At 47.8% G+C, this 23,823-nt stretch overlaps 1 protein-coding gene across 6 annotated transcripts in view; it reads left to right on the top strand.

Annotated features, from left to right (window-relative positions):
- Positions 1 to 2,041, top strand: part of Sugp2 (SURP and G-patch domain containing 2) — a 28,800-nt gene extending 26,759 nt beyond the window's left edge. For 5 of the 6 annotated variants that reach the window (XM_052752665.1, XM_052752662.1, XM_052752661.1 and 2 more), the window contains exon 11: positions 1,807 to 2,041. The gene's annotated coding sequence lies outside the window, so the exon portion shown is untranslated. Of the gene's footprint in view, positions 1 to 247; positions 335 to 1,806 lie in introns of all 6 variants that reach the window. The other variant, XR_008221502.1, reaches the window with a different exon arrangement.
- The last annotated feature ends 21,782 nt before the right edge of the window (positions 2,042 to 23,823 follow it).

Raw genomic sequence — 23,823 nt, 5'->3', positions numbered from 1 at the left:
TTTTTTATATTTACTGTGTGTATGTGTGTAAGCAGGTGTGTTGAGGTGCCCGTGTGGAGGGCAGAGGACAGCTTGTGAGTCAGTTCTTCCACTATGTGGGACCCTGAGATTGAACTCGGGTCCTCAGGCTTGGTAGCAGGCCCCCTTACCCACTGAGCCCTATCGCCAGCCCTCATTCTTGGTCCTTGACCTTCCCTCCCACAATGCTCCATGCTCAGTTCTGAACAGCCGTTCTCTTCCTGACTAGATCAGAGCCACTGGTGACAGAGATAAGCCTCGAAGCAGCCTTGCCCTTCCCGTCACCCTGCCCCGGACGCCTGCAGCCTAAGCCTCGGTGTGTACTCGGCCAGCTCCACACCCCCGGGTCAGGTTCCAGCAGGCCTCGCCACTGCACACTGCAGCGGCCGCTCTCGGGCTGCTTGCCTTCCCGCTCCTGACTCTGTCTGTCGTCTTGTTCCTCTTCTGTAGGGTGGCTTCTCAGCCTTAGTGCCCAGGGCCTGGCTCCCTGCACGTTCTCCACACAGCCCTGCCTGCTGCTGTCTCTGGAGCTTATCTGGGAACACAGAGGCTCTGGTGGAGAGGGAGCGGTGTGGATTCTTGCTTTTGAGCAATGGCATCTCAGCTCCTACAGACGTCTGAGAGCCCTGCAGTCTGAGGCAGGGGGATTAGGGCAAGTTAAAGTCTAGCCTGGCTGTGTAGCAGGACTCTGTTTTGGAAGACTTCTCAGAATCTTAGCCCCAGTTTAATACAGCGGAGCTTACATGCCCAGCACATGCCTGTCTCTGTCCCTGGGGAGTGTATCCTGAGGGAAACCCCAACCCGTGCACCTCTGGCCTTGGGGTGGCTCCCGCAGAGCAGTGCTGTGACACTCCTCGGCTCTTCCCATAGACTGTCTTTCTGGGGCCTCTGGAAGGATGGGCCACTGCTCAGGGGCAATGGATGGCTGTCTTGGAGCCCTCCTTGTGCCCAGGACTGCCTGTGCCTGCCGCCCCTGATCTGTGCAGACACTCTTGCTGGGGTCCCAGCTTCCCCACCACAAGTGGGCGTTTGCAGTGCCTACAGATGTCTGGAAAGTCTGGTGTCAGCCATGAGCATAGCTGGAGGATCTGGTTAGTCCTCGGCTTCTATTACCCCACTGTGCCCCTTCTTCATAGCTGGTGCAGCCCCAGGCCCACCTGACTCTCTTCTGTTGTCTCGGCAACCCACAGGTCTTTGTAGCTGTGGGGATGCTGCACTGCAACTGGGTCACAGTCTGACCTTGAGCCAGTCTACAGGGTGGGAGCTGACAGATCAGGGACCCCAGGCTGCAGCTTCGTCCTCTGGTCTTTTCTTTCACTTTTCTAGCAGCTTTCATGTTGGCTGTGGGTTGGAGGGGGACCCTGGTCCGTGGTGGGCTCCGCAGGTGGAGCCCACAACCGCTTGTCTCTCCAGCTTCTCTCCAGGCATCTGCATTTTGTGCTGTTCCATTGGGTCTTCAAGATGATTAAGGAATTGTGGGTATATGGCCCTGGTGCCAAGTCTCCTGTCACTCCTGGAACTGAGACCTTCAGGGGCTACCTCCCAACCTGAGAAATGACATTCTTGGGCTCTTCTGGGGACAGGGCAGGTGGAGGGGAGAGGGAGCACATACCTCACACCAGTCCGTGCGAGCTGCCGTGACCCTCCTCACACACACCCTGCTGTCTTCACCCTCCTGAGGCCACCTTATTCTCCAGCCAAGCTGCTCTGTGGGCAGGGCTGTGGAGGACATCTGTTGCACATTCGTGTGGCCTTGTCCCTGTCACAGTGTTTCTCCTGTCATTCTAGTTCCAGGGTCACTTCCACAAGGGCCATGGATTCCAAAAGCTGTGCTGGCTTGGCCTGCTGTGGCTCTGACGTGCTCCTGTTCCTGGAAGTTCTTGGCGAAGGTTGGTTCTGGTCCCTGGTAAAACGCAGAAGAACACTGGTGATGTTACACTGGGGCGCTGTTGTGTTTGTGAGGCTCGGAGATGTCATGGTGTTGTCGTGTCGAGTGCTCGGAATAAATGAGGAGCAGACCCACTGCCCGGCCTGCACTGCAGTCACTGAGGCCCCTGGGGAGGCATTGGTCGTCTGAGGTCAGCCCCAGTTATGTCACGCATGTGGAGGAACAGGAAATGAGTTGGATGTAGTGACTCTTGTCTGTAATCTCAGCACTAGGGAGACTGAGGTAGAAGGATATCCTGAGCCACAGAACGAAACTGTCTCAAAAAGTCAGTCCTGTGAGGAGGAGGGAAGGTCACAGTGCAGACTAGGCCTGACGGGTGTCTAAATGACAGTAAAGGGCATTTGGAGCCCTGATGACAGGTATCCCCAGGTCAACCCTCACTGCAGATGTCCCCAGACCTGACTGCACACATCTCTAGGCCTTGACAGCAGTCTGCCAACCCAGAGCCAATAACAAGTGTCCCTAGACAACATCTCCAGCCTTCATAGTGAGTGCCCCATCCATGGTAACAGGCATCCCAGACCTCCTGATAGGCTGTTTCTTATGCATGCTGATGGAGTTCGCCAGGCCAGACAGTGGCTGCTTCCTAGGCCCACTGTGCTCTCCAGGCCTCTATTAAAATCTAAAGTCTCTGGGGACTGGAGAGAGGACTCAGCAGTGAAGGGCACTGGCTGTTCCTCTGGAGGACTCTGGGTCAATTCCCAGCACCCACATTGCAGCTTACAGCTCCAGTTCCAGGGGATGTGACACCCTCACACAGACACACATGCAAGCAAAACACTAATGGACAAAAATAAAAAAGGAAATGAAAAAAAATTAATTCAAAGTCTCAACTGTAGACTCCAGAAAATTAAAAGTATTTTCTTACTTCAAGAGAGAAGAACTAGGGCACAGTCACAATAAAATCAAAGCAAAACCAAACTCCCCAACTGTGTAAACAACACATTGTCCCATGTCTGGGTCCACTCGTGATCTTCCAGGCTCTTCCAAAAGGACTCCTTCCACTCTGCCCTCTGCAGCACACACAGTTCATCTTCTAGGTGCTGACTCCACTCCATAGCTGCTGCTGCTGCTGGTGATGGTCGTCTTACGGAACTGGCATGTCTGAAATGCTGGGGTCTTCTGCAGCTGGGCTACACTTTTACCAATAGCCTCTCATAGTGCCAAGCCTCAGCTGCTTTCCATGACCCTTTCATGTCTTCAGAACCAGTACAACCTGGGTCTCTCTTACACTACCAACTTCACCTGCAGGTGCAAGGGTGCAAGATCCACCGTCTCTGGAACACAGCTTAAATGTGCTATCGGGAAGTACTTCCCAGAAGATTTCACCTCAAAAATGCTGGTCTCTTCTCTTTTTTCTACGTATTTTTGTTTTTTTGGAGAAAATTTCTGTGTAGCCCTGGCTGTCCTGAAACACTGTGTAGACCAGGCTGGCCTTGAACTCACAGAGATCTGCCTTGCTCTTGTCTCCCTTGAGTGCTGAGGTTAATGGCATGTGCCACCACCACCCTGGCTGCCCTCAGTGTTCTTTTTTTTTTTTTTTTTTCCTTCTTTTTTGAGACAGGGTTTCTCTGTGTAACAGTCCTGGCTGTCCTGGCACTCTGGAACTCACTGAGATCTGCCTGCCTCAGCTTCCTGTACCCTCAGAATTCTTATAGTCCAAGCTCCTACAGAACAGCCCATAGAGCTCTCAACTCTGAATGGCCTTTGTAGATTAAAGGTCTAAGTTTCATAGTCCTCCCAAAAGCATGGTCAGGTCTATCACAGTAATACCCCACTTCTGGTACCAACTTGTCTAAGGATTTCTATTGCTGTGATGAAGCAACATGACCAAAAAGCAAGCTGGGAAGGAAAGAGTTTATTTGGCTTATACTTCCACAGCATTGTTCATCATGGAAGTCAGGACAGGAACTCACAGGACAGGCACCTCCAGGCAGGAGCTGATGCGAAAGGCATGGAGGGGTGCTGCTTACTGGCTGGCTTCTTAGAGCTTGCTCAGCTGCTTTATATAGAACCCAAGACCGCCAGGCCAGGGATGGTACTTCCCATAGTGAGCTGGGCCCTCCCCCGTTGACCACTAATTAAGAAAATGCCTTATGGGCCTGCCTGCAACCTCCTTATGGAGGTGTTTTGTTTTTTTTTTTTTGTTTTTTTTTTTTTGTTTGCTGGGGGTGGGGGTGGGGTGTGGTGTGGTTGGTTTTTTGAGACAGGGTTTCTCTGTGTAACTCTGACTGTCCTTGAACTCACTCTGTAGACCAGGCTGACCTTGAACTCACAGAGATCTGCCTGCCTCTGCCTCCCAAGTGCTGGGATTAAAGGTGTGCACCACCACCGCCCGGCTAAGATTTATTATATTTTTTATATATACAGTGTTCTGTCTGCATGTTTGCCTGCATGCCAGAAGAGGGCATTAGATCTCATTATAGAGGCTGTGAGCCACCATGTGGTTGCTGGGAATTGAACATGGGACCTCTGGGAGAGCAGCCTATGCTATTAAATTTTCTTGATTGAGGTTCCCCACTCTCAGATGACCCCAGCTTGTGTCAAGTTGATATAACTATCCAGCATATCCTGTGACTTTGAATGTAGGGCCATGTGGTAATGAAATGTGTTCGTACAGGAGATTGCACCCCTCACTCGGCTTCCATGGTCCAGGGAGGCTGAGGCTGTGTCTAAGCAATAGACTGAAGCGTGAAAAGGGAAACTCAAATAGCAAGCTGTGTGTTCTGGCCATACATACGGTCATGACTGCTTGGGACAGTGAAGCAGGGAGGTCCCTTGACCTGGGAATCCTGGACCCTACACAGAGGCCCCAATTCAACAAGCTAGATTCAATCAGAATAGAGCAGGAGGGTACCCTCCCACATCCGTAAAGTCAAGTGGCAGACATGTGAGCCCCAGCAACACGGAACAGCCAGCAGCTCATGAGTGTTTCCTTGGGAATAGTTGGCCATTGTGGAGCCAGAAGAGACCTTCCAGGGGACATTCACAGCTGCATGGACAATAGGTTTAAGACTTTCACAGCCATTTTGTTGCCACTTGAGAATATCTTTTAAATTCCATTTATTGAAGTTGAAGTGTTTGGCTCAGTGGCTAAGAGCACTAGCTGAGCACCCACATGGCAGAGCACACCATCTGTAACTCCAGTTCCGGGGGATCTGATGCCCTCTTCTGGCACACACAGTGTACAGACATACATGCAGGTAAAATACTCATACTGAAATTGATGTGGATATGTGTGGTGAGTGAATATGGCTGCATATGCCACCACATTCTTGTGGAGGTTGGGAAGCCCTTTTTTCTCGCACGTGGGTTAAACGTTGAGTCATGAGGCTTAGCAGCAAGCCCCTTTACCCACTGGGCTGTCCTGGCCCATCACTTTTTTTCCACTTAAAATCCTGTGTTTTTAAAAAGTTTATATGAGTGTTTTGCCTACATGTATACATGTACCACCTGCATGCCTGGTTCCTGCGGAGACCAGAAGAGGGCATCATATCTCCTGGAAGATCTCCTGGAACTAGAGTTGATTGCTGGGAATCAAACCCTGGTCCTCTGAAAGAGTAGCCAGTGCTCTAAATCACAGCCATCTCTCCAGACTCTTAGTTTGGTTTTAGAGATAGGTTTTCACTACACCGCTCTGCTGGCCTGGAAGTCTCTGTAGACCAACATCAAACTCAGAGATCCATCTGCCTCTGCTCATGAGTGCTGGGATTAAGCCTGTGCTCCCACACACAGAGTAAGTACACATGCCCCTGCCATCAATTTGGCCCCACTTGCCAAGCCTGTAGAATAAAGACTCAGTTCGGGGGCATCCTCCCTAATGTCCAGCTCCATGCCCCACTCCCAGCCCTCTACTGTCTGAAGTGGGGCACTTAGGGGAGGGGAGAGGGAAGCATGAACTACCTGCTCCCTCCTACAGTCCATACAGTCCTGCACTGACATCACAGTGTCTGGCCCTGCTGGATCCTGAGGCCCTGCTGGAGTATCTCGGACCACACAGCTGGTGGCAAGGAGAGAGACTGGCCAAGGGTACGGAGTGACCCAGGACTGGGCTCCTGGTCACTGCTGCTCTTCCCACCTTGGGGACCACTGCCTTGCCAGCTGCCCACCACATTCGAAGGCAGGGAAATGAAGACCTAGGAAGAGCTGTATTGCTCAATCCTTCAGAGCATATTTTCCAGTCTGGTCGTGATAGCAGGCAGCCATGCTTCCGGCTCAGTGTGGGTTTACATCCTGGCCCAGAGGTCAGAGCCGCCTGGTTCTGAAGGTGAAGTGTGCAGAGTGCAGGTCTTTGCACCCCAGCAACCTTGCCAGGGCTCACTTTCCCTGCATACCCAGCTCCTGCTGCCTTTGATTGGTATGAAAACGGAGCTCTCTTAAATCCAGGCTGGCCTGGAATCTGATCCTTCTGCCTCAGCTTCAAAAATGCTGGGATGACATGAGTGCACACCCCGCCCCATATTAGCACTGCATTTATATAAAGTGGGAATTCAGCACCAGATATATAGAGTGAGAAGGACCATCCAATATAAGGTCAATGAGAAAGTTTTTACTGTAGGTATGAGGAGACTAGCCAGGGTCACCTGAAAGACTCCAGAGCAGGGAGAGAGTAGTCTAAACATGGCCAGCAGACTGAATTGGGCCATGAGAGGAGAGAGGGAGAAGAGAGTGTGGGCAAAGGAGACCCAGAGAGGGGTCTCGGAGTGAGTGGTTGAAATGGGGCAGGATTATTTAGGAATGAGATACTAGGGGAAGGGAAGTCCGTGAGGTAGAGAAGTTGAGGGTAGGGGTTGAGCCTGGAGGCCAGCATGCGCTTTGGTGTGCCAAGGCACCACAGATAGCCATTTGTCCGGACTTTGTTTTGGACTTGGCAATATTGCAGCTATAGAAACGAACAGGCTGGGCAAGATGATCACATGAAGCCAGAAGTTCAGGCCTAGCTCCGGTGACACCCAACTACGGAAGTGGGGGGGGCATGGTGCACACCTTCAATCTTAGTGTCTGAGTCCACCCTGGCCTACAAGCTGATACCCTGTCCAAAAAAAAAAAAAAAAGTGGAGAGAAGTAGGAGAGGAGGAAAATCCCACACAAGTTTCCTTCCAGTGCTTGGGACTCAAAGGGGGTTGAGCCCTCCTCCTATGGTCCTGTGGGGTTTGCTGGTTTGCCCCTTGGCTAGTAGGACTTCACTGGTGAACACTACGGGGTGTCTAGGAAGCAAGGCTGAGATACTTGGCCTTGGAATAATTTGGACAAAGGAGTCCCGGGTCGATGAACACACCCATACCCTGGACTAGACCTCTGATTGGATGGACCGGGGGCTGGGCAAGAACCCAGGGCTGCTCACACACTAGGGAAGCGCTGTCCACAGAGGCCCTTTGGCGTTAGCGGCTCCTGTATGCGCACACCTTGAACCCCAACCCCTGCCTCCACTGGGATGGCAGGTGTACACCACCACACCCAGCTTCCCGGAGACGATTTTTAAAACCCTGCACACCTGCACACCACGGAGCAAGGTCTCCGTGTGGGACGTGGGGGTGTTATTCCCTGCCCAGCCTGGACCGTGTTGGAAGGGGAGTGCACGCAAAGCTCCAAATGGAGCCCTGGAAGAAAGAAAACGGGAGGTGACGACGGCAGGCTGGCTTACGCTGTGGGGGCTGCAACAGCTTGCCTCTGCGATGCAGCTGGGGTCCACCGAGAGAAGACCTAATGTGAACCAAAAGGCCGTCTCCCTGTGCTGACAGATGAAAGACGCCCTCCCCCGGACTACGTGTTCAAGGAGCACACTGGTTCCCATCCCACATCGGAGACCACAATGAGATCGGAAGCCGCAAGGGGTTTTAAAGAACGCCTTCATGGAAAAGAAGGGTGGGGGAGGAAGACACTGGGGCCCAGCCTGGAGGAAGGACCTGCATCACGGCACATGAAGGGAGCAGTCCTGTGGTGAAAGCAATCGTGGCTCTCAGGAATAATGAGCAGAGTTCCTTCCCACTACTGTGACAACACCTGAGAGAGCTTTTTAAAGATACTTAAAAATACTTGTCTTTGTGGAGGTGGGTGCAGTGCCCAAGGAGGCCAGAAGAGGGCGTCGGATCCCCTAGAGCTGGAGTTACAGGTGGCTATGAGCGCGGATGTGGTCCTCTTCAAGAGCATCTGGCTCTCTAACCACGGAACCCTCGCCCCAGAGAGGCAGAAGTTTGACCGTGAACTGTCCCACACACACTCGTACACTGAGCACTTGGCCCCAGTGGACGGTGGTTTTAAAAGGGTCTGGAACTGAGGATGGGGGCAGGTCCCGAATGGGACCACAATGGGCTTCTGGGGACAGAGTGGAGCAAGAGCTTTGTGTATTGTTTTTGTTTGGGGGGAGGGGAGTGCTTGAGAGTACACTAGAAAGCCAGCTTGAGTCAGAGTTTTTCAAGTGTCTGTGGCTGGGTGGGGATGTGCCTGCAGAGGCCGGAGGAGTGCTCACATCCCCTAGAGTTGAGTTACAAGTGGCTGCGAGTGCTGGGAACCGAGCTCTGGTCCTCTGCAAGAGCTGCGAGTACTCTGAACCTCTGGTCTCTCTCCAGCCCCGTGCTGTACATTTTGTGTGCACAGTAAGACTTGGAAGATGCTGGGCAATGGTGGTGCTCGCCTTTAATCTCAGCACCCGGGAGGCCGAGGCAGGCAGATCTCCGAGTTTGAGGCCAGTCTGGGCTACAGAACGAGTTCCAGGACAGCCAGGGCTACACAGAGAGACCCTGTGTCAAAATATAAACAAACCGCTTGGTGGTGGTGTCGCCAGTCTCAAATCCCAGCACTCGGGAGGCAGAGCCAGGCAGATCTCTGTGAGTTCAAGGCCAGCCTGGGCTACAGAGATCTAGGACAGGCTCCAAAACTACACAGAGAAACCCTGTCTCGAAACCACACACACACACACACACACACACACACACGTCAGAGGATATGAAATCTGTTTTTAAATTGAGCATAGCCTTGCACACCTGTCATCTCAGCACTCTGAAGGTGTAGACAGGAAGATCAGGGGTTCAAGGCCAATGTGGGCTACAGACAAGTGCCAGGACAGCCTGGGCTACATGAGCCCCTAATTCAAATATTCATTTGGTGGCATATATCATACATACACTGTTGCACAACCCTGTGGTTCCCGAACATCCCAATCACCTTTAAGAAGATTCCATTAGCTGCCATCTCTACTCTCAGCCCAGGCATGAGGCCCAGTGTAACTTCCTGAGCCTAGCTCGAGTTTGGCGACCTGTCCTGGGACATGACTTCTGCATACGAGTGACTCAGCACTACCCGACCTAGAATTGCCTGTGCCTAGTAACTGCTGAGATGGCATCATCTCATTGGCCCGCTATCCTCACCCCATTTCCCGCCCCCCCATCACCCCAACCTATATAAGTTCACTCCTGATACAATAAAAGGAGTTCCTGCTTTGACAGGACTTCTGGCCCAGTGTGCTTCTCTCCGGTGGAGTGGGGGGAGGGATGCGGGGGGGGGGGGGGGGGTCTGACACTCACCATCCCACTCAGTCCCAGGGAGAGACTGGCTGGACCGTTCCTGCCTCTGCCCTACCTGTCAGTCAGACCTACAGACTGGTGCCCCAGACAGACTGGTGAGTGATGAAGAATGCTGACGGGCCAATCAGTCTGTGGGTGAGTGTACCCCCATAAGATATGGGGTAGTCTTCTTCTGAGCTAAATCCTGCTTGGAGTCCCTGCTAGTACTGCTGAAGAGCAGGGGGAAATCATACATGTTTCTGTTGCAGAGGTGAAGATCACTTTAAGAGAAAATGCCCTAACCAACCCAGGGGCACTCCGCTGGCCTCATCTGGCTCAGGCCTGCCCCGTACCCCCGCCCTCCATGTAAGAAGATATTCAACTGGGCTGAGGACTGTAAATCTAAATTCAACCTCCAAGAGGTGCCTTTAAACTCCCCCGGGGTGATCCCCAGCCCTGTTAAATAAGGGGAAAGAGGTGGTCAAAGCCCACTGGACCGTACCCTTGGTGCCCGGATTAAGGCCCAAGATGACTCTAACCATTGAAAGAAAAACCTTTAATTTTATCATAGACACTGGGGCTGACTACACGGTCATCCGAAAGGAGGAATTCCCCTCCTCCGGCAGCTGGTTCCTGGATCCCACGTGCTTGGTGTGGGGGGTTATTCTATGTCATGGGAGACAGCTAATTGGTTGTCCTGGACCAGCCCAGATGGTAATCACAGGGAGACGCATTCCCTGTGGGGCGTTTACGCACCACCCCCACAGTTCCCCAGAGTTTTCTTGAGTGCAAGCAGCAGGAAATATTAGATAGAAGGATTTATTGTGGAGAATATCACGGAGATAAACAGATAGAAAATAAAGGATAGCCTCAAGAGGGCCTGGAACCTATTCCAATGGGCCCCGACTGTCTCTGCCCCAGGGTTTTTATAGAGATGCCAAGGGGTGGAGCAAAAGACCTCCTCCCCCAGCACAGCCAAGTGCAGACCATCTCAGACACCTGCACTCAGGCCTGTGGTCCTAATCATCCTCTATGTGGACCTGCTGGGTAAAGCCACGAGGAACCCGAGAACAGGCTCCCACAATTCCCTTGTGGTTCCTGGTGTAACTGACAACCTTCTTGGCCAGGACATCCTTGGGGAAGCTGAGGGAAGTCTTTGTCACCACAGACCATAAGGCCCCTTATCAGGACATGTTTGACACTAAAGAGTACCAACAGCAGTTTGAGGAGGGGCAGGAAACTCACCCCAATTGTAGGGATGACCCCTGTTTTGAGAAGCTCAGCTGAGACTTTTCCTGGGTTCACCCATAATCCTAATGGCCACTGCTCGCCCTCTGGTGCCAAAGATTCAGTGGACACCTGGGGAACCTGTTTGGGTTGAGCAGTGGCCTCTACCATCCTTTAAATTACAACAGCTTGATACTCTGGTTAAACAATTGTCCTTGGGGCATGTTCGGCCATCCACCAGTCCCTGGAACTCTCCTGTTTTTGTTATAAAAAAGGCTAATGGTTCCTGGAGATTCCTGCACGACTTAAGAAAAATCAATAAAAGAATGATCCCATTTGGGACCCCCTAAAGGAGACTTCTCTGGATACCTGTCATCCTTAATACCTATTATCTGACTATTATTGGTATTAAGGATTGTTTTTTCTCCATTCCATTACATCTAGATGATATGGAGAAGTTTGCATTCTCCCTGCCCTCTACCAATTTCCAGGGCCCAGACTTAAGGTTCCAGTGAACAGTTTTGTCCCAGGGGATGGCTAACAGCCCCCCCCCCCCCCCGCCATGTGTCAGTACTTTATGTCATATAGTTTTTCCTCCCTAATGGGGTGCCCCAACATTTTATTTTATATTTACATGAATGATATTATTCTAGGAAGACCCACTTTGATGGGCCTTCAGGACCTCACCACTAATTGCCTTACCATTTAAAAGATCATAATTTTAGGGTGGCTCCAGATAAAGCGTGTGGGCATCCACTGGCATGGACACAACTCCAGGAACACGAACCGCCAAGGCCCATATTTCTTGATCCCAGCACGACTTAAGCTGGCAGCTCTGCAAAAGAACAACTAAGAACCATAAAGAAAAGACAGGCAGCACACAAGGAGCAGAACTAATGGTCTCATAATGGCTACATTCAGGCTCATAAATTTTAAGGTATCTTCAAAGGGGGCTAAATGAATTTCAGGAGGCCAATAAATGTTGCACAGAGCCACTTCTGAAAAGTAGGCACTACACGAGCTTGAAGAGGATTGTGAAAATGAAAAGGCTCAGCTGGCATGCTACTGTTAACAAATGGAGGTCAGTGACCTTCAGGGTTATCCTTAATCTCTAAGGTGTCTGGATGACATGTTCTCAAACATACTTGAAAGAGCAGTTACCATACATTACCTTGTGGAGAATCCAACCGCATGGCTACAGTTCCTAGGCTTATGTTAATGCTTGCCAAAGCTGGCCATATTGGGCTCTCAATCCCCATTGGCATCAGAAGGGGAGAGTTTTTCATGAAGGCCCAATAGGTCTCTGCCATGTTGGGCTTCAGCAGCAGCCACAGGGCGCATGCAGCACTCAGGAATCCAAAAAGGAACCTCATTGTCCTGAGGAAAGACATTAAACAGAACCCACACCAACACCAGAACAGGTCTCCTCCAAGTGCCAGTAGAAAGATCCTTCCATCATTCCAGAGGGTGATTTACAACAGGAGCCCTCCAGTGCTTATCTGCAGCGGATACTCCAGCAGAATCCACTGATAAAAAATTTAAAATATATAAAACAAGGGAAAGAATAGAATGTGGAGAGGAATGATGAGTCCCTAGTTCCCCCTTTTTTTACTTTATTAAAATATGTTTGTTTGTTTTAATAGTTCAAATTTTTCTTTTTTCTTTTTTAATTAATTAATTAATTTTTCTATTATCAGCTTGATACAGTATAAATTCTTATCCTAATAGTGAAATGTTTCACTGAGGCTTGCCCAGTGATTGAGTAAAACCAAAACTTATTATAAGCCACAGTCATCCTAGGGTTCCCTTTGCTATATAGCCTCCCTGGTTCTGTGGGTTGCAGTCTGATTGTTCTTTGCTTTATATCTAGTATCCACTTATGAGTGAGTACATACCATGTTTGTCCTTCTGGGTCTGGGTTACCTCACTCAGGATGATATTTTCTAGTTCCATCCATTTGCCTGCAAATATCATGCTGTCATTGTTTTTCTCTGCTGAGTAGTACTCCATTGTGTATATGCACCATATTTTCTTAATCCATTCTTCAGTTGACATCTAGGTTGTTTACAGGTTCTGGCTATTATGAATAGTGCTGCTATGAACATAGTTTAGCATGTATCTTTGTGATATGATTGAGCATTCCTTGAGTATATGCCCAAGAGTGGTATGGCTGGGTCTTGAGGTAGATCGATTCCCAATTTTCTGAGAAACTGCCATACTGATTTCCACAGTGGTTGTATAAGTTTGCATATCCACCAACAGTGGAGGAGTCCAAACCCTGATTTTCTTATAGTGTTTACTGATGGGGGACATTTGGGAGCCATCCTTGGATGAGGAGAGGAACCTATACCTATAAAAACAATCTCCCACGAGGTGGAGGGGTCTACACTGTTTAAGGAACTGTTTGCTGTTGTTATGGTACTAGATTCCATACCAGAGTCATTTAATCTATCCTCTGATAGCCTTTATGTTGTAAATCTTTTGCCCAACCTGGTTGAAGTCCATATTAAATGAGATTCCAACCCCATTTCTCCTCGTATGATTCAGGCTCGCTCCTTACTTAAACATAGACTCAATCTCATTTATTTATGACATATCAGAGGCCACCAAAATTTGCCGGATTTTTTTCCAAAGGAAATCAGCTGGCTGACATCTGGCTTCTATGCCTCAATGTGATTCTGTTACTGAGGCCAAAGATTTCCACCTACTTACCCATGTTAACTGGAGAGGCCTAAAACATAAGTTTCCTCAGGTACCGGTTAAAGATCTCAAAAAAATTGTCCGGACCTGTAAGTCTTGTCAGCCCTTCCTTCAGATCCCTCCCCTCCAAAAGGTGGGGAGCAATCCCCGAGGACTTCACCCCAATCATCTCTGGCAGATTGATGTCACACATTCTTCATTTGGAAAACTTAAATATGTTTTTCTTTCCATAGATACTTTCTCCCATGCCTGTTGGGCATCAGCCCACGCCGGGGAAAAATCCAAACATGCTCTTAGCCATATGCTTCAATGCTTTGCCACCCTTGGTTTACTCAGCCAAATCAACAGATAATGGCCCGTGCTTTACTGGCAAAGCCTTTATAAATTTCCCACACACCTGGAAAGTTTCTCATTCTACTGGCATCCCCTATAATGCTAGGGGTCAGGCCATGGTGGAAAGATTCAACCAAACACTTAAGTCCCAATTACAAAAACAAAAGGTGGAGTCTCTACCCCCACATGATCAACTAAGAAAGGCATTATTAACCTTAAATATTTTAAATTTTTCTAAGGAAGATAAATATTTGTCTCCTTTTCAAAAACATTGGTCCTCATCAGTTACCTACAGTACCATTTGGGTCAAGTGGAGGGACCCCTTAACTGGGGCCTGGAGAGGGCCAGACCCACTCCTCACTGCAGGAAGAGGGTTCGGATGTGTCTTTCCTCAAAATGAAAAGAGACCCATCTGGGTACCAGCCAGAGACCTCAAATATTTACCCCAACAAGGGGACAATGATAATGATGGCTCCAGGGAGTGTTCCACCCTGGAGGATAGTCTTTTTGCTTCTTCCTCAGAAACGACCAAAGATGCAGATGCTGTTGCTTGTCCTGATGCTGATGTTAATTGTCCAGCCCAATGATGGAGGATTTGGTTACCCACATGATGCCAGAGCTATCCTAAACAGATGATGGGGAAGCCCTGTGACTGAGATGGGGAAACATTTGAGATTTCATACATAAGCGGGTCTCCCATCAGTCAGTCATAATTTCATTGATACCTCTGGGTCCCAGGTTTCTGGGTCCAACAAGTGGGTATGTGTGCTAAAGCCTAAGATTGTACCCAAGGCAGATGACAAACCTGGGCCCTGCCCCTGCACCTCCTTTTACTGATCCATGCATACCACCTGCTACACTGTGGTGCGTGAAGGCATTAGAAAGACTGATAATAAGACCTACTGGATCGCCACCAGAAATGGCATTGGCCATTCATGTACTTTTGGTTCTGCCTTGGAAGGCACCCATCCAGGAACTGAACCCAGTTTTGGCCACCCCAGTGACCATGATTGCTGGGAATTGGAGGCCCCCATCGGTTACTCCAACAGTGGGGGAGTGCAGGACCAGTTGTGAGAAATGCAGATCCAAAAGAGAGTGGGACAACTGCTTAAAGCTGAGTTCCCTGTGCTCTTCTACCACCCCTTAGTCCTCCCTGATCAGAAAGGGGATCTGAACCTCGATGCTGCTACCCAGGCCGTCCTGGAGACACCTCTCCATGCTCAATCAGACTAACCCCTCCCTTGCTAAGAATTGTTGGCTCTGCCTCTGCCCAGGGCCACCTTGACCATTGGCATTGCCTGTTAATGTTTCCCATTCCAACTTTACATTTTCTGAAATTGCCCCTCCATGTTTTGTCCACTAATTCCTGTCTCTGGGCTCTGCCACGAAATGGTACAAACACCGTTGATGTGGGCCAGGTCTCCTCTTTCTTTTGTGCTGGCAACCACACTAACCCCCCTCTAAGCAGGTATGCCCCCCGCCATGGGAATGGTTTGCTGTGGGATGGTCTGTATGTCAAATGTGTTGCTGATTGGTCAATAAATAAAACACTGATTGGCCAGTAGCCAGACAGGAAGCATAGGTGGGACTAACAGAGAGGAGAATTAAGAGAACAGGAAGGCAGAGGGAGACACTGCCAGCCGCCGCCATGACAAGCAGCATGTGAAGATGCCGGTAAGCCACAAGCCACGTGGCAAGGTATAGATTAATAGAAATGGATTAATTTAAGCTGTAAGAACAGTTAGCAAGAAGCCTGCCACAGCCATACAGTTTGTAAGCAATACAAGTCTCTGTGTTTACTTGGTTGGGTCTGAGCGGCTGTGGGACTGGCAGGGGAGAGAGATTTGTCCGGACTGTGGGCCAGGCAGGAAAACTCTAGCTACAATGGTTTTTGTATGTGGAATGGCTTTTAGCTTTCTCCCTGGGACATAGACAGGCCTTTGTGCCCCTGCTATGCTGATCCTAGACATGGATATGGTCCCTGGTAATGAAGCTCTTCCAGTACCCTCTTTTGATTACATTGGAGGAAGGTCTGAGAGGGCCATTCAAATGATACCTCTCCTTGTTGGCCTGGGAGTAACTGCAGGCATGGCCACAGGAGCTGTGGGGATAGGCCTCTTCCTCACATCTTTTCAGAAAATTATCCATTCAGTTAACTGATGATGTAAAGGCCATCTCCAGCACCATTCTTGACCTGCAAAGTCAGTTAGACTCTCTGGCTGAGGTAGTCCTCCAGAATAGGAGGGGGTTAGTTCTGCTAACTGTGGAAAGGGGGGGGTCTTCATTTGTTTTTACAGGAAAAATGCTGCTTCTACATTAAAAAGTCAGGGATTGTCCAGGATAAGATAAAGAGGCTCCAGGAAGACCTAGAGAGGAGATGGCAGGAGTTTCAAGACAATCCTCTGTGGACAGGCCTTCATGGATTCTTACCCTACTTCCCCTCCTTGGCCCTTTCTTCTCCTTATTCTCCTCACCACTGGGCCTTGTGTGTTCAATAAGGTCACACAATTTATCCACCAGAGATTGGAGGCGATTAAGATAAATCAGGTCAAGGTATGCTACCAAAGATTAGCCACTCAGGAGTCTGGTCCCTCCCGTGGCTGGGTATCCTCCTATGAGGGCCCTTCTTCTGCTCTCCACGTGACCAATGACAGGCAAGCTCTCAGGTGGACTGAGACGATCTAAGACAGGTCATGGAGCGACCCCTCCCCCTCCTATTTAGGATACATGGTACTCAATGACGGGTAAGATCTCCAAGTGGGGGATGACCTAAGACAGGGGCCATATCTTACAAAAAAAAAAAAAAAAAAAAAGGGAGAGTGTTGGGCCCCATAAGGCCCGGGCATGAAACCCAGTGTAACTTCCTGAGCCTAGCTCGAGTTTGGCGACCTGTCCTGGGACATGACTTCTGCATACTAGTGACTCAGCACTACATGACCTAGAATCTCCTCTGCCTAGTAACTGCTGAGATGGCATCATCTCATTGGCCCGCTATCCTCAACCCATGCCGCATCACCCCAACCTATAAAAGTTCACTCCTGATACAATAAAACGAGTTCCTGCTTTGACAAGAGTCCTGGCCCAGCGTGCTTCTCTCCGGTGGAATGGGGGTGTCTGGGCCATCTCACACTCACCATCCCACTCAGCCCCAGGGAGAGACTGGCTGGACCAGTCCTGCCTCTGCCCTACCTGTCAGTCAGACCGACATGTCTGTCTGTCTGCTCAGATTTAGATTTTTGTTTTTTTTGTTTGTTTCTGTGCTGAGGGTAGAAGCTGGGTCCTCCTGCAGTGGCAGCTTGTCGGGCACACCCCTAAACCCTCACCTGCTAGTGAACTGCCACTCTACAGTCATGCCCCTCATCTGATAGCTTCCTCTTGTTTAGTTTTGTTTCTGGTTCAACCTACTGGATGTCGGATGGGGGAGTGATGGGGAGTGATGGGGAGTGATGGGGAGTGATGGGGGAGTGAGTGATGGGGAGTGATGGGGGAGTGATGGGGAGTGATGGGGAGTGATGGGTGAGTGATGGAGAGTGATGGGGAGTGATGGGGAGTGATGGGTGAGTGATGGGGAGTGATGGGGAGAGATGGGGAGTGATGGGGAGTGATGGGGAGAGATGGGGAGTGATGGGGAGTGAGTGATGGGTGAGTGATGGTGAGTGATGGTGAGTGATGGTGAGAGATGGGGAGTGATGGGGAGTGATGGGTGAGTGATGGTGAGTGATGGGGAGTGATGGGGAGTGATGGGTGAGTGATGGGGAGTGATGGGGAGAGATGGGGAGTGATGGGGAGTGATGGGGAGTGATGGGGAGTGATGGGGGAGTGATGGGGAGTGAGTGATGGGTGAGTGATGGGGAGTGAGTGATGGGGAGTGATGGGGAGTGATGGGGGGTGATGGGGAGTGATGGGGAGTGATGGGGAGTGAGTGATGGGTGAGTTATGGGGAGTGATGGGGAGTGATGGGGAGTGATGGGGAGTGATGGGTGAGTGATGGGGAGTGATGGGAAGTGATGGGGAGTGATGGGGAGTGATGGGGAGTGATGGGGAGTGATGGGGAGTGAGTGATGGGTGAGTGATGGGGAGTGATGGGGAGTGATGGGGAGTGATGGGAAGTGATGGGGAGTGATGGGGAGTGATGGGGAGTGATGGGGAGTGATGGGGAGTGATGGGGAGTGATGGGGAGAGATGGGGAGTGATGGGGAGTGATGGGGAGTGATGGGGAGTGATGGGGAGTGATGGGGAGTGATGGGGAGAGATGGGGAGTGATGGGGAGTGATGGGGAGTGATGGGGAGTGATGGGGAGTGAATGATGGGGAGTGATGGGTGAGTGATGGGGAGTGATGGGGAGAGATGGGGAGTGATGGGGAGTGATGGGGAGTGATGGGGAGTGATGGGGAGTGATGGGGGTGATGGGGAGTGATGGGGAGTGATGGGGAGTGATGGGGAGTGATGGGGAGTGATGGGGAGTGATGGGTGAGTGATGGGGAGTGAGTGATGGGTGAGTGATGGGGAGTGATGGGGAGTGATGGGGAGTGATGGGGAGTGACGGGGAGTGACGGGGAGTGATGGGTGAGTGATGGGGAGTGATGGGGAGTGATGGGGAGTGATGGGGAGTGATGGGGAGTGATGGGGAGTGATGGGGAGTGATGGGGAGTGATGGGGAGTGATGGGGAGAGATGGGGAGTGATGGGGAGTGATGGGGAGTGATGGGGAGTGATGAGGGAGTGATGGGGAGTGATGGGGAGTGATGGGGAGTGATGGGGAGTGATGGGGAGTGATGGGGAGTGATGGGGAGTGATGGGGAGTGATGGGGAGTGATGGGGAGTGATGGGGAGTGAGGGGAGTGATGGGTGAGTGATGGGTGAGTGATGGGGAGTGATGGGGAGTGAGGGGAGTGATGGGGAGTGAGTGATGGGTGAGTGATGGGGAGTGATGGGGGAGTGATGGGGAGTGATGGGGAGTGATGGGGAGTGATGGGGAGTGATGGGGAGTGATGGGGAGTGATGGGGAGTGATGGGGAGTGATGGGGAGTGATGGGGAGTGATGGGTGACTGATGGGGAGTGATGGGGAGTGATGGGGAGTGATGGGGAGTGATGAGGGAGTGATGGGGAGTGATGGGGAGTGATGGGGAGTGAGTGATGGGGAGTGATGGGTGAGTGATGGGGAGTGATGGGTGAGTGAGTGATGGGGAGTGATGGGGAGTGATGGGGAGTGATGGGGAGTGATGGGGAGTGAGTGATGGGTGAGTGATGGGTGAGTGATGGGTGAGTGAGCACATCCATCTGCCAGATTTCACTCCTCTGAGTGCCCTTTGGGTTACATCCTGCTGGTACTGGAGTTTGGTTGTAAAAGGAACAAGTAGGACATTTTCTTGTAATTTCTTTGGCTTGTTACCAGGTTATAGAAAAATCCTTTTTCAAACTGTTACTATTGACATGATTTTTTTTATGAAATTAAAATTCAGCACATTTCCTATCAATAGTTTATCAATCTCATCATTACCTTGTGCTGGGGGTCCTGGCAGACCCCTATGGGATCAGATGTGAGTTATATTTAAGGGATAATTCCTATTCCTGATTATGTCTTGTAACTGAATAAATAACAAAGGTATATTATTCTGACTCATCAGGGATAAACTCTGCAGTCTCAATATGTAATACCACTCTTTCAGCGTGCTGACAGTCAGTAACTATGTTGAGAGGTTCTGAGAAATCTATTAATACCATCAGAATAGCATATGATTCTGATGTTTGAATCAAATTATAAGGACGTTGAACCTCTTTACTTAAATTTTTCTGATTTGTAACCTGCCTTTCCTTGATGTTTGCATCTGTATAAAAGGTACAAGCTTCAGATATGGGTGTTTCTCATACAATGCAAGGCAAAATCCAATCAGCTCTCTTTATAAATTGAATTCTATCACTTTTGGGATATTTGTTGTTAATCTCTCCCAAAAAAATTACTTCAAGATCTTTGCCAAGGTTCACTTTCTGCCCACAATTTGTCAATTTCATCATTAGTTAAAGGTACTACAATTCCTGCTGGGTCTATTCCTACTAACTGATGAAGTCTCAATTTTCGTTTTAAAATCAACTCAGAGATCTTTTCCATATAAGTTTTAAATTTTTTACTCTTGTTAATTGGTATTAATATCCATTCCAATATAATATCTTCCCTCTGCATTAAAATTCCTGTAGGATAATTCTTAGAGGATAAAATAACCAAAATGCAATCAAGCTTTGGATCCACATGATCCACATGTACATTTTATATTTTCTTTTCTACCAAAGCCAATTCTCTCTCAGGTTCAGCTGATAATTCTCTTGGACTATTTAAGTCCTTGTCACCCTCTAAGGTTTTAAACAAATTAATCAGTTCATCATTTTTTTACCCCAACAGCAGTCCGTAGACTGGAAATGTCTCTGAATAATCTTTGAAAGTTATTAAGAGTCTGTAATGGGTCTCTCCTAATTTGCACCTTTTCGGGTCTAATTTTTTATAGACCTATTTTATATCCTAAAGAATTAATAGAGTCTCCTCTTTGTATCTTTTCAGGAGCAAGTTGTAATCCCCAACAAGGCAAAATTTTCTTTACTTCTTCAAACATTCTTTCTAAGGTATCTGCATTTGAATCAGATAGTAAAATATCATCCATGTAATGATAAATTACAGATTTAGGAAATTGTTTACATATTACTTCCAATGGCTGTCATACAAAATATTGGCACAGGGTTGGGCTATTTAACATTCCCTGTGGGAGAACCCTTCATTATCTCACTTAACCAGCTGAGATTTATTATAAGTAAGCACTGTGAAGGCAAATGTTTCTGTCTTTTTCTTGTAAGGGTGTTGAAAAGAAACAGTCTTTTAAATCAATAACTATAAGAGGCCATCCTTTAGGTAACAGAGTAGGCAAAGGAATTTCAGATTGTAGAGAGCCCATTGGCTGAATTACTTTGTTAATTGCTCATAGGTCTGTTACCATTCTCCATTTACCAGATTTCTTTTTAATAACAAACACAGGAGAATTCCAAGGGCTGCTTGATTCTTCAATATGATGAGCATTTAACTGTTCTTCCACCAGCTCTTGTAAAGCCTGGAGTTTCTCTTTTGTTAAGAACATTGCTGAACTCATACAACCTTGTCAATTAACCATTTTAAAGTAGAGCTGTTGGTGTCTTTGAAAGATCAGCAGCTCTTGTGCCCTGTTCTTGTACAATCTGGATGGCCGGTGACTGTTCTTTATAATAATGCCTCCTAATATTCGTCTCAGAAACATATGTTAGTTTATGGTTTGTTTCTGAGGTTGAAGGAATGTTAATCTGGGTATTCCATTGTTGTAATAAATCATGGCCCCATAAATCCATAACTATATTAGCCACATATGGCTTTAATTTTTTTCTTTGTCCTTCTGGCCCTATACATTCAACCCATCTTGTACTCTGTTTCACTTGAGATAATGTTCCAGTTCCCTAACAGATGAACATTTAACTCCTGAAGAGCCCAATTTGGATGACAAGATTCTGGTGCAATTATTGTGATGTCCAGCCTGTGTTGACAAGACCCTCAATGAGATCATCATTTATTTGTATTGTTAATTTTGGTCTTTGTTCATTTATAGAAGTTTGCCCAAAAAATTCACTTTATGGTTTCTCCTGAATTTTTTGTTCTCTCTGCTATAGCTGTTTTATCACCCCAAGCAGTATGGTTGGGTTTTTTTTTGTTTGTTTTGTTTTGTTTTTGTTTTTTGTTTTGTTTTGTTTTGGTTTTATTTATTTATTTATTTTTTACAATAGACATTTGGTTATTTAATTGCTCTGAGAAGGGGTTTCTTCTATGATGGCAGTAAAGGACTGAACTGGATTTGCCATGGGGGCCTGTGAGAGGCCCCTCAGGGAGTTTCCTGATGGCAAAGGCAAAGGATTACCTTGTCTGTCCCTTGTTGATCTACATTTGTTAGTCCAATGTTTGCCTTTTGCATAATCTAGAAGGGAGTGGTGTTCCTTTGCCATTGTTCTTTGAAGAAACATTGTTTCTAGGAACGCCCTGTTTACAGTCCTTGTTTACTGCAATTAAAGCATCTGACATTATTTTTCTTCAGACCTCTCCTATCATCATGGTCATGAGATTCAATATTAATTGTATCTCTGATCCATTCTTCCAAGGATGCTAATCTTGCCTTTAATGGCCTAATTACCCTTTTGCATGCTGCATTGACATTTTCAAAAGCCAGAGATTTAATTATTATCTGTCTAGCTTCTGAATTTGGTATCTATTTGTTGCTGAAGACTGCCTTTGTAAGAAATCTGTGAAGGTTTTTTTGGGGGCCCTATATACAGACATATAACAAATTTTGGCCAGATGCACCACAGTTTACAACCATCCAAATCTTCCCTATGTGTCACCAACACTATTCCTTCCCAAATTCATGTTTTCTTTAAAAAGACAATAGAGTGCAATTAGTGTACAAGGATGTAAGAAAATTACTGGACCGTGGATAGCCTCAGCGTGCTGCATCCCTGAAGGAATCTGAGTCTCCTTCCTCAGCATCCATCAGCTTTCAATAGCTCCTCACAGGGTGGGACTTCATGAGCCCCTCCCTCATTAATGCTGGGATGTTGGTTGGCCAGATCTTGTACATGTCTGTTGCATGCAGTTAAAGTTGCTATGAGTTAATTGTGCAGCAACCCTGTCTTAGCTAGCAAATGCTGTTTTGTTATGGACATCCACTACCTATGGGTCTTATAATTTATTTCCTCCCCCTTCTTCTGATATGCTTCCTAAGCCTAGGGATTTGAGGCTGTGATATAGCTGTGTCAAGGAAAGCTGAGCACTCCACTGGCCCTTATCCTAGGTACACTGACAAACTGAGCTTGTAGGTATCTAATAATTATTGTCTACTGTAAAGAGAATCTTTTCTAACAATGGTTGGGAGATGCAATATTCTATGTGTCTAAAGTTAAAACTCAGGGGACAGTTCAATATAGCAAGATAACAGTAGGATCTCCCCTAGGGCCTATGTGTCACCCAGCTGTGGGTGTTTGGCCTTGTCAACAGTCTCAACTATAAGTCTTTGTGGAACTTTTAAATCCAATGAGAAAGTGGTTGGTTACTCCCATAGAATTCATACCATTATTGCACCTGTGTGCATGGCTTGCCAGGCTGGTGGTTATTGTAGCTCACAGGGTTGACAGATGGGTAAGACTGTTGATGATCTTTCCTCTCTGGTAGCGTGAAAACCATCTTCTAATACTTTGAAAGCTAGCCCAGAGGGATGAAGCTTCCAGGTTAGCACCAGATTGATTTCTCCATGTCCTATGACTCAAGTATGTAATATCTTCAGCAAAAGACTCATACCATTGAGTTTTGAAGATTAATCAAGAACCACCACAATATCTCCTAATTTGGGGAGGGAGGCTATATATGGGACTGAAAAAAGCATTACTATGCCTAGCACTGAACTTTTTGATAGACTATGGTGTTTAGGAGAAAAACTGATCCTTATAATATAGTAACGCCATTAAACTTCACTTATATAAATATATGTATATATTTTAACATCTGTGTACTACAGAGGGTGAAGCTTTAATAGGTTAATAGTGGTTACGGTTGAGTAGGTTATACATAGCATCAAAGATACTACATCCCTCTCCTTGTTCTTGCTTTTTCAAGGTGCTCTGACTTAACAGCTTCATTGCTCTAAATACAATCCATATGGATCATATCTAAATTCTCCTTGAAAAACCACTGCATTTTTATCTCTGGTTTATAATTTGCATAAAAAATTAGTATAGAGATGAAGAAAATGTACAGAAGTATAGAAATTTACAAAACAAACTCTTAGAATTTGTAGTAACTTCCAGATAAACTTGATTTTTAGAATATAGTTACAATTGAGGTCAGTTTTACTCTGAAAATGTTTTTTCACCTGTTTGTAAAATGTCCCCAAATGACATATGTAACTTAAAATTTAAGCCTCCTGATTAACAATTGATGTTATGAGCAATGTGTCAGTAATAGGCATTAAGTTAGTTTGAAATAAAAAGATCATTCCCAGAGCTTAAATTTGTAGTTTCCTATTACCAATCCTCAGGACA

This window comes from Peromyscus californicus, unplaced genomic scaffold (genome assembly GCF_007827085.1).
Source record: "Peromyscus californicus insignis strain IS unplaced genomic scaffold, ASM782708v3 Scaffold_23__1_contigs__length_62951481, whole genome shotgun sequence".
NCBI lineage: Eukaryota > Metazoa > Chordata > Mammalia > Rodentia > Cricetidae > Peromyscus > Peromyscus californicus.
This window is presented reverse-complemented; position numbering and strand designations above follow the sequence as displayed.